We start from the raw sequence: 10,778 nt of genomic DNA on the forward strand, positions 1-10,778 counted from the left end.
GCCTTAGTCCACAGACCCAGTATGGCTGTCTAATCAGACAAACACCATTGCCCTTAAAGCTGTTTAGTATGAACTTTAATACATGTAAGCGATCTCAAATATGACGTGTAAGAAAGAGCACAGTGTAATAATAGAATGTGTCAACAGAAATAGCATGACTTGGGCAAGAGCAGTTCTATCAAACTTGCAAACATGTGGTGTATGTATGGCCTCCACTATTAAAAAATCACTCACACTTATCACTAAAGACCAAATGTATTTGTCTGTGGTAATTTATTTGCAACATTTATTCCTTTTTCTATATCAACAGACCATAAATCAGGACATTTGCATCAACATTGCCAAAGTCCATTGTAGATAAGTACAAATCAATCTCATTCCTTGGAGTTTTGTCTGCTTTCAGTAGGCCCGAGTTCTGATTCTACCACACAGATTAATGCATGTTGTCAAAGAACGCAGGACACTGGAAAATTCTATGAATTTAATGCTTTCTTCTCAGTACACACACTGAAGTAGATGCAAGTAAAAGATCAATGCACATTCACTCGAACTTTAAAGTGCTCTTTGCATAAAAAGTGTACAAACTGTTGTAACAGTTAAATAGCAGTGATATGAAAATTGATTCAATGGGGAAAGGGTAGTGAAAAATCTACCTTGACTCTTCCAGTTACACTACCTCCACTGATATTTTGTCTGGTCTAGAAAAATTAACAGAACTCTGATGTCTTTCCTCACGATAGCAGTAATGCCAAACCATTGTAGATTTCCACTGCAACAGAATGTTCGTAATTTAAAGACAAGTCTGTAGAACTCTTATATGGTGTTCTCCTTTCATGGCATGCAATAGTTAGTGATTTTTCAGGTATCTTTACAATTTTGTAAGCCATGTATTGAACAACTTCCTCCAAACTAGTGCCCCTTGATGTTTCATAAATTGGATATCTAGGAATCTGTTGGGAATAACTTCAGATTCGTCATCCTAATAAATTTGAAAAGGTGCCGTAGTGAAAAGTTACAAGCCTGGGTAAACAGGCAAAGACTGTCCAAGTTGTGTGAACATAATAAAAGTATCTGATCAGAACGTAATCCAATAAGCAAATTTACACTGCAGATCTAAAAGATAGGACCACATCACTGAAGTTACAGCATGAGTTACTCAGCTTCTACGCTGGGTAAATGTATCCTATACCAAAATTAATCTCCAATCCATTACTAGGAAAACTTAATTATGGAACTAAGTGAAGAACAGGTATGCCTTTTACCATTACTTTTAAATGAAAATGGCTAGTTGACACCCATTGTGGCTACTCTGGTTTAAGATCTTACCACCATGTGTAAAAATATTTTCAAATACAGTAGAAGAACAGTCTGGACCGTAAACATTTTTCAGGAGACCTTCCATTATCAAAGATGATAAACCCTCAGCTTATACCACTAACCTACTCCTTGCAACAGTTCTACGAAGCTGGAGAACAAATGTCACAGATTTGAAGAAAAGAAAATGAAACCGGGAAAGTACTTGCTTCTTTACTGCAAATCAAACTGTCTCCGCCATGAAACAGTGGAATCCAAAGTCCCAGGTCCTGAAAATCAACCATCCCTTTATGCAATAAAAATAAAATATCTGAGAGCTAATCAAAGGCGGAAACCCACTGGATAAAACACAGGCTCACTGTCCGACAGTTATCAATACAGAACGAGATAAACTGGATATAATTCAGAAAGACTTCCTAGGGCTTCGTGGGGCAGAAGAAAAAAGGTACCTGCTTATTATACGAGTGACAGAAAAACTATGTTGTTCCCCTTTTGAGAACCATCTTAAAGTAGGAGAGTGTCAAGAGTTGGGAGATACATACACCCTGTGGTGGGAAGGATGTCCTATATTCTATGTTAGTTTCAACAGGGTTTTGATTCAAGGTGTGCGGACTGCCACCTAATGGAGCAAAACCCACAGGATTGGAGTCTCTGTGACAACTCTTACATTTTGTCTGTCATAATAAAAAGGAAGAATATACTTTGAGTATGGTAGGCACTCGTACAGTAAATATTTCACACAGGATTACAAGAGGACAGACAGAAGAGAATATTTATAGAACTGAGATAGGAAAGGAAATTAGAAAGCTACATACGCCTGTCTAGAGTTCTGCCTAGGATGTAGGCAGGTGAAGGACAATGGATCTGAGCTTTATAACAAGCGGACATCAATCAAATAAAGCTCAGGTATTTATATTTGTTATTTTCAGCAATTCCATGCTCTACTTTTCTTGCTCAATAAGGGTGCTCATGTTAATTTGTAGCTTCATTTTCATCTTTATTTCGAGAAAACTTTGTTATTAAGGTTGCACAAGCAACATACCTTCCAGATAAATGAAGTATTGTGTCAGTGAACTATATCCGAAGTTATACACAGTTGTTATATAGTTTTTATCACTTAAAGCAATCATATGATAGCACACAGAAGCTTTCTATTCTGCTCCCCCAGCTCACTGTTCTTACCTGTCACAAGTATACCACAATAAGTAATGTTGCTACACTTTACTCAAAAAAATCACAACCAGAGCTTAAGTTGGCAGATAACATGGGCTCACCAACAGAGGTCGTCAAACTGGGTGGCATCAGTTGGTTAACTCGAGCACTGCAGATGTCTACCAGTTAGACCAGTCACAGAATTGACTCCTGGTAGGCGCAGTGTGGAATACTGATGTGTAATTATAGTACTATGAGGTCTTAGCATATAACAAAGCACAGTAAGTATGCAAGTCATTATTTTAAATGCGTGTAGTACACAGTATAAGAGGCTGACGCACACTGATTTGGTGTTTATTATAAAACAAGTGCTTTCAAAGAATGCCGGACCTAACTACTAGATGGCAGAATAATGCACAGCATGTGATTCCAGAAAAGTTACACACTGCAAAACCAGACTGCAACTAGAGCAGACCTTTTTATAAATCCAATAAAAAGACTTCTCAAAATTCAGCATTCTTATATCTCAAAGAAAAAAAAATATATCATGAAAATTCAACTGACTCCATAAATTAAAGCACCTTCGGCCCACCTCCTTTCATTCTCACACAGAGGTACCTGCAGACTGCCATCAACAATTTAAGAACACCACGGTCCTCATAATCCAGGCCAACTGTGACCTCTACTTACATGCAGATGTCCTTTCAAATTAGTTAATGGAGTGGCAGGGAGGAAGACAAGAGGGTCATAGTCAGAGCCCCGATCATCTAACCCTTGAGGCCTCAGGGCGATAACCAGGAGAAAGAGGAAAGGAATGCAATCCACAGATAGGGTCAAAAATGTGGCCTAGAGAAGGTGGTGTCTAATTTTTTTGTTTACAATTGGACACAGAATGTTTCCCCACTACCTCAGAGAGATGCCCCAAAGGATGATGAGAAATGCTGTCTCATTTTCAATCACTACCATTAGTGCATCAGGGGCAACGATGTGGGGGTGGTATTTCGGGGTGCTACTTCACCCTAATTCAGGTGAGTGTTATTAGCACAAAGGAGGGTGGGGAGTAAATTTCCTTGTTAGCACTGGGGCTCAAATCACCCTGCAAAAAAAGGGCAAGATGTGCATATCTTTCCACTTTTTTGGCACAACGGACAGACCGTCTGCTCTGGGCCAGGAGTGATGATCCAGTGAAATGGATAGCGTAGTAAGTATCTTTAGTGCTGCTGGTACTGCCACTGTGGCTCAGAGGTATGAGGGCCCAACTGAACCCCTACTGTGGCTGATGAATGATCATTCCTTGCTTGTATTTACATCTTAGTACACTCTTGCTGTGCCAGTGTTGCGTTGGGTATTGCACCAGTGTCCCTTTAGAGGGGAAGATTGAAGCAGAGGAGACACCTTAGCCTAGGCCTCAGAAAGGTGGCAGAAGGGGTATGGAGTGGATTTAACAAGGTGCAGATCAGACTGCCAGCTTTGCAAGGCAGTAGCTCTCATTAATAAGGCAGATGCAGTGACACTGGGACCAATGCGTGAGCTAGGCTCACTGCAGCACACCTATGAATGTCTAATGCAAAAGGGAAGAAGAGCATTTGTTCTGAGGGCACTCATGCTGCAAAATGCAGGCAAAAAGTGGGATCTCGTTTTTCTGAAAGGGGCTTGGTGGGGAAGGGGTTGAAACAGGATAGCCTGATACTCAGGGCCATAGATATAATTCATGTAGAATGTGGAGTTGCATTTCAGCCCATGAGTGTGAGGGGCTCAAGTCACAAGACCCCAATGAATGGGAGTAGTGTTTTTTGTCTATTTCAGTTTTTATGTCTTTTCTCTTTTAGAAGCCTCACATCTAGTGTGGGTTTTGAGCTACTGATAAAGTACTCCCTGAAATGATCTTGCAAGCGCCACCCCCACTCTCAAGTATGTCCCTCTGGCTTCCCGAAGTCTTTCCATAATGTTTTGGAGGGGGTGGGGGTACTTGGGGGCGAAATGACATTTTGGGTGGGTGTCAGGTGGGGTGGATGTGAAATCAGAGCAAAAATGATTGAAGACTTCTGACCTAGGTTAAGGCAAATAATTGAAAGCACATTACTAAAAGATCCAAACAGTCCCTATTGCATGTTGTATTTTATTCTTGCTGCGTAATGAATATTGGGATGTTAATTGTAAAGATGGTGTTCATATTATTCCCTATGGCCAACTGTCTCTTATGCCTTGCAGTCTGGTCCACTTTGTCGGCATAGCAGACACACATGCTAAAATTGTTCTGAACTTCTAGCTAGGAAGCATTAGTCAACAAAATTAGTTTGTTGGCCTCAACATGAAATACTGCAGAGACATACAGCAAGATAAATAGCAAATATTAAAGCCTAATCGACATCAGTAAAACACGTCATCAACATAGTGCAAGAGATCTGAATGTCAACGTAATACAAAGAAACCTGAACGCTCAACACTGACCCTTTTTCTTAAACCAATCACCGTTCATCTCCTTTTAATGCAGAAACAATATTTAAACTGGACAAGCATCACAAAAACAGTGCAAGGTGCTTGCTACCGATTAATAAAACCTACATATTTAAGAAGCTAAGGAAAAGTTACAAAGCACATAATGAGTAGAATCATGCAAAACTGGAAGTACTTTGGAACAACTCAAGGGTTGTACAAAATTAGTCTTGTTTGAACTGACTACAATGAAGAGGTATTGTAATTAGTAGAATGGAATGTTGATAGATCAATTGAAGACAATGGAGTAGCTCCTGGCTTATAATGGCTGGTAAAAGCCTGGAGCCTCAAATTTCCAATGTCTGTCTTCATGTTTCTCCCATTTTAATTCAGAACAATCTACTCAGTGGGTTGTTATAGGCCCTCTCCCTCATTATAGGCCTTCATCTCGGGTTACGGCCTTTAATAACTCGTATGGCCTTTGTCAGTGGGTTCTAAGGCTATATTGATACTGTGAAATGTGAAATAGGCCTTTAAAACAAGAGGAAACAAAGTGGCAGTCTCAAAGGACTACATTTTCAGTTTCTGATGAGGCTCTTGTAAAATGGTTCAAGTGTGTTAAACACTTTCTTTAATTTCAGCACAAAGGGTAATAATTGTTGGCCATAACCATAAAGCATTTATGTATAAGGTTACAAGCTGCAAATTAATTTATGCATCAATATACACAAAGTAGTATACAAAATGACCTACACAAAAAGAGGGAGTTAGAAGACCTGTTGCAACCGTGTTCCTGAGCCCAGTGCAATCCAAAACTCTACTCCCAAGTTGTAAGGTGGTGCCACATTGCATGATGGTCTTGAGGAAATTAAAAAAAAAAAACTCCAAATGTGTGATTTAAAAGCATATTTCAGCACCACTGCATTTTGATATACTATAACTAATGCTGAAATAAACTGACTCAAATACAATGTGCAAAAGGTTCTCTAAAGAAACTTGCTATTGGCTTCAACTTCAAGAGAACTCGGATACAGCAGGAGAAGCATTTTGAATGCTGTAGGGTCAACCACAGGATGTTTTTTTGGTCTGCATTTTTTTTTTATTTTATTTTTTTTACAGTTTTCAGTCATGTGGAGGCATTTGGCACCCAAGTTATACCTCGTATTATTTTGCCACTGTTACCCCACACTTCTGGTTGGAATGCTGCCACATTGTTAACAGGGCAAACAACTTAAAAGACCATTTCACTCGATAAATAATTCACACCAAAAGAGACTATAATCAGTGATACCCATTTAGGAGAAACTATTACCCTATTGCATTTATCTTGTATTGCAAATGTACCTATCAATTCCAGACAGAAGACTGCATTATTACATTAAAACCAAAATAGGTCATATGTAGTCATTTCATATTTAAGTTTTAGAACACCACAACACACCTATAAATAAAAACTAGACTTAAATGGAGTGGTGGCAGACTTTGGTAATCTGTGAACAGAACTACCATGAAGCAGATTTGCTCTGGGAGGAATTAGGCCCATTTTACAGTGCATAAATAGTGTGTTCGCTTCAGTACATTAGAAAAGACCATGCTGACAAACTGTGAAGATTACATAAAAAAACATAAAAGATGCTTGCTTACAAGGCATATAATTATCAGCAACATCACGTTAACTTACTCCCAAATGGAAATCAGTCATGCTTCACCATCCAAAGCTTCTTGATTAGGCAAAACACACTTAAGTGGGTAACATTGGGAGCATGGCCTCAACTTAGGTTTCTATATAACGGGGCAAACAGCATGCCACTGTAAGATGTGCAGGATTAACTCCCCTACCAGAAGATGAGTCAGCAGCATTTGCATCACTAAACAGCTGGATCACTCTGAAGGTAAACTACTAGAACGATGTGTGGAACAGGCAATACCAAAATCTGCACACACAAATAGCGAATCATTTGCTGAGATATAACACTACAGTAATATACTGCTCATCTCGCTCTACACCAGCTATTCTTCGGGAGAAGACAAAAGACTTAGGAGGTAGAAAAACAGCTTTCAATTCCAGGATATTAACATTTGTTCAGACATTCTCAAATGTATCGTGGGGAGTCGTCTGCAACAAATACATCAAAAGTAAGCCTCTGCAGAGGGGTACCACTCTTAAGTTGAAACCTTGTTCTCATCACTCTATGGTGGTTTGAAGATGCAGCTATATCAGATCACTACCAGCGGCCATATGCAGGGAAACTAGAATTTGAGTGTGTCCTAATTTTGGCTTGTAAAAACAGGGTTATATGAATTCAACTAGTTAATAATCCTACAATTATATGGAAATGGTGAAAATGTTGTCTTACAAACAGCATTAAAACAACTCTAACCAACCATGTGGACAGGGCACTTGATGTTTGGTTATCACCCTACCTCCACCCAAAAAACCTAAAGAGCAAACTTCAAAGGCACAAAAACATAGGTCAGTTGTTTCCTTGTGGCAGTTAGCGGTCATCGCCAAAAGCACCACTGTTAACAACTTGAGAACAGAGATGCACGATTCGGACAGCTCCAGAAGAAGTTGTAAACTAGCCTTCTGAGCAAACTGTGCCAAGGCAGAATGGAAATAGCAAGTTATGAATTCAGTCCCAAGGCTAGTGAAACTGACAGCCAAGTGTTGTCACGTTCTGGATGTTTCTTGTGGCTTTAAAACAGTGAGAAACTGCCTGTGCAAACTGGAAACCTAGGGATTGTGAAAAAAACATGTTAACAGCATTAAAATGAATTTCCGAGAATACGAAGGTGTTGAATAAAGTAATGTTAATTAAACTATAGAGGACTTAAATGATTTTCGTACTGACATTTCCACCACACCTACTTTATTAACAATTAGAGTTAACCATTCACATCATTTTTTCCAACAGCTTAGTGAAAGGTTTGGTAAATACACTCTTCAGCTTAAGTGTTAATGTAGATCAAGGTAAATGTTTCTAGATCAAGGCACTCTTGAACACCAGGAGAGAAAGTTGGCTTTTTAAAGTCCCACGCTAGCCTCAATTTTTCAAGTTCAAAGCAGTCACCTTTTTCCTTAGTGAAAATCATTGTTTTATTTTATATCCCGAAAAATATATTTTATAATCAATGTCCTAATAATTTTTATCCTAAAATAAAAAAAGTACCAGAAGCGCCCCATGGGCAATCACCTACAGAAGGGGCAGTGGACAATTAAAACATACAAAAAAAGTACATATTATTCAGATTTCAAATTGAGCAGTCTACACCCTTTCCATGCAAGCTCTTTTTTGCGGGCCTGCTTATTTTATAGTAGATGATGGGTATTAGTGGACATCCATTTCACACAACATTTTAAATGTACATGTAGAACTAAAGGAATTGCACTTCACACATCACAGCGAAAATCTTCACTGTAAATATTTTTTGCAGGAGGTCCAAAAAGAACTTTAACTCCACCCTTTTCAATTGCTATCTTATAAGCATCAAAGAACGGTCTAGGATGGAAAAAAGCAGTTTATCAGGAAATAAAACAACCTCAACACAACTATAAAATTCAAAATAACTAAAAGCTATGCAATTAAGAACTAGAACAAAGATGATACAAGGTATCTGGCTGTGTAGCTGGCACGTTTTCTAGGGTCGACATTTATGAGCCATCCAGTGTCCATCTTTCAATGTTTCTAATTTCTACCATGTATAAATGTTCACGTCGAGAAACATTACATCATACAGTTGTAACCAAACTGTAGATGGCACAGCCATCAACCCAAAATTAGCTTGCAAGGCGTTTACTTAACAGCATCGAGGAGAATCAAGCCATCAAAAATGTGCAGTTTAGGATACTAATCATCCACTGACACTGGGTCAATATCCACAGGAGCTTGTGTTTCTACTCTATCGATGCCGCTTTGAACATGCGGGCTGGTGAGGTGATAATGGCAATAATCATGGTCTGTACCAGCATCATCGCTTCGGTGTGAGCAAGTTGCAGTTGAATTATTTCTTGCAAATTTACTACAATAGTTTTTTTGTCTGGAAATAAAGGAAAATGTTACTTACTCTGTAAATATCAATCTGTAGTTTGTAGGGCTAAAGATTCAATTGCTCTGTGGACTCCTGACATTAAGAGTTAGGCATTGATGTTTGCAGGCTGTTTTTCTTTAAGCATGACTTTCGGTTGCAAGATAACTTTTACTTCCTCCCTAATGAAGGCTTCATCTCAGGTAAAAAAAAAAATAATCTCTCACTGGGTCTCGAGCTCTGGGACCACTGACCTACCATCAACATAATTTACTTCCAGTGACCAGAATCACCAGTTCCAGCACAGAGAATTTCAACAACTCTACGGAATTAAATGGGGTTGTTTGTACTGATGAAATTCAAAGTTCCTGTGGTCAGACCATCAGAGAATGCAAGCACTTCTTACTTCGAACTGTTTGGTATTCCGGGACTTTAAAAACAAAGACCATCTGCTACATGAGAGCGCATCTGTGGAAGCATAATAAAATGCATCAATACAGACCTATACAGCCAAAGCTGATCTTTGAATCTGAAGACCTCGAGGGACTTGCTCTGATGAGGAAGGCCAATCTGATCTTGCAGCTGGTCAAGAGGAACAAAAGGTCAAGAGGAACAAAGTCCATGAACCCTCTCCAGACAGCGTTTGTCGATAAAGAACAAGCTTTAGGATCTCCCGGGAAACCTGCACTCAGGCAAAAAGGTTACATCAAAGGCCCCAACACCTCAAACTGCAGCCGAGGATTGCCCCCCCTAGTGTTAAGCTTTCAAAAGACCAAGTACCACTCTTGAGAGTGCCTGGCGTGGAGCCCCAACACTTTGACCAGGAGGCCTCAACAGTCTGTTTCTGCCACTGTCCCTGCAGTCGTTCGGCACAGTGTGCCATCACAGCTCCAGAGAAGCCTTGAGTAAAGGACTCGGACCTTAGAATCAAAAGTACACATTCTTGACTTAGGTGTGCCAACGTCGGGTGAGAGAAACTTAACTCCATTCAATCTCTGAAAATTTTGGCTCAACCTCCACATCAGGAGGCAGATGAAAACCTTTAAAACATGGATCTTTTCTTTGAGTTAGTTATTTCAGTGGAACTCCAAAATTACTCAATCCCCAAAGGAGCATGCAGCAACATCAGCACAGCACGACCAACTCCACCAAGCACAACTCTCACACCACCACAGTAGCCACAAAAGGTACTGTTAACATAAAGTGACTGATAATGCAACCCAATCTGACCCACAGAACCCACCCTTCAAAATAAACCCATCTGGTGATGGGGAGGATCTGAGGCAGTGCTACAATGACTACCATCAGGACAACTCAAATCTCAAATTGCAGCCAGTGGGGCTTTTTCTAAACAAAAATGCCTGCAAATGTTGTTCTTGCTTATAAGCAAGAACTGAGTGTTCGGTTCATAACATCAAAGATGCTGCAAAGGCCAAAGTGATAAACACTCGGACAACCCGAGATGCCCAATTTAGTCATGCACCTTCAAACTCGGTTGACAACACAGCTCGCAACAGCAAGATACACCTCCTCCAAACAAGGAAAGCCTCAAAAACTAATGCAGCTGGAAAGTGCATTGCTGCATTGGGAATCCCTCTGATCAAATTCAAAGAGTAGTAGAAAAAGGATCTTTCGATTCTGCAGCTGGCGATTCTGGTCACTGGAGTTAAAAAGATGCTGATTGAGGCTGAATTTGAAAAGTATGTCTCAACCCGACGGCAGAAAAAAAAAAAAAAAAAAAAAAAGAGGCACAGTCTGCCCTTGTGCATGTGCTTTTATGAACGTTTATGCCCGACACTAGAAGGCAGGAGTGTGCAGAGCAGGAGATCTACAGCATCACATGCTACAAA

The sequence above is a fragment of the Pleurodeles waltl genome, chromosome 12, assembly GCF_031143425.1.
Source record: "Pleurodeles waltl isolate 20211129_DDA chromosome 12, aPleWal1.hap1.20221129, whole genome shotgun sequence".
Classification (NCBI taxonomy): domain Eukaryota; kingdom Metazoa; phylum Chordata; class Amphibia; order Caudata; family Salamandridae; genus Pleurodeles; species Pleurodeles waltl.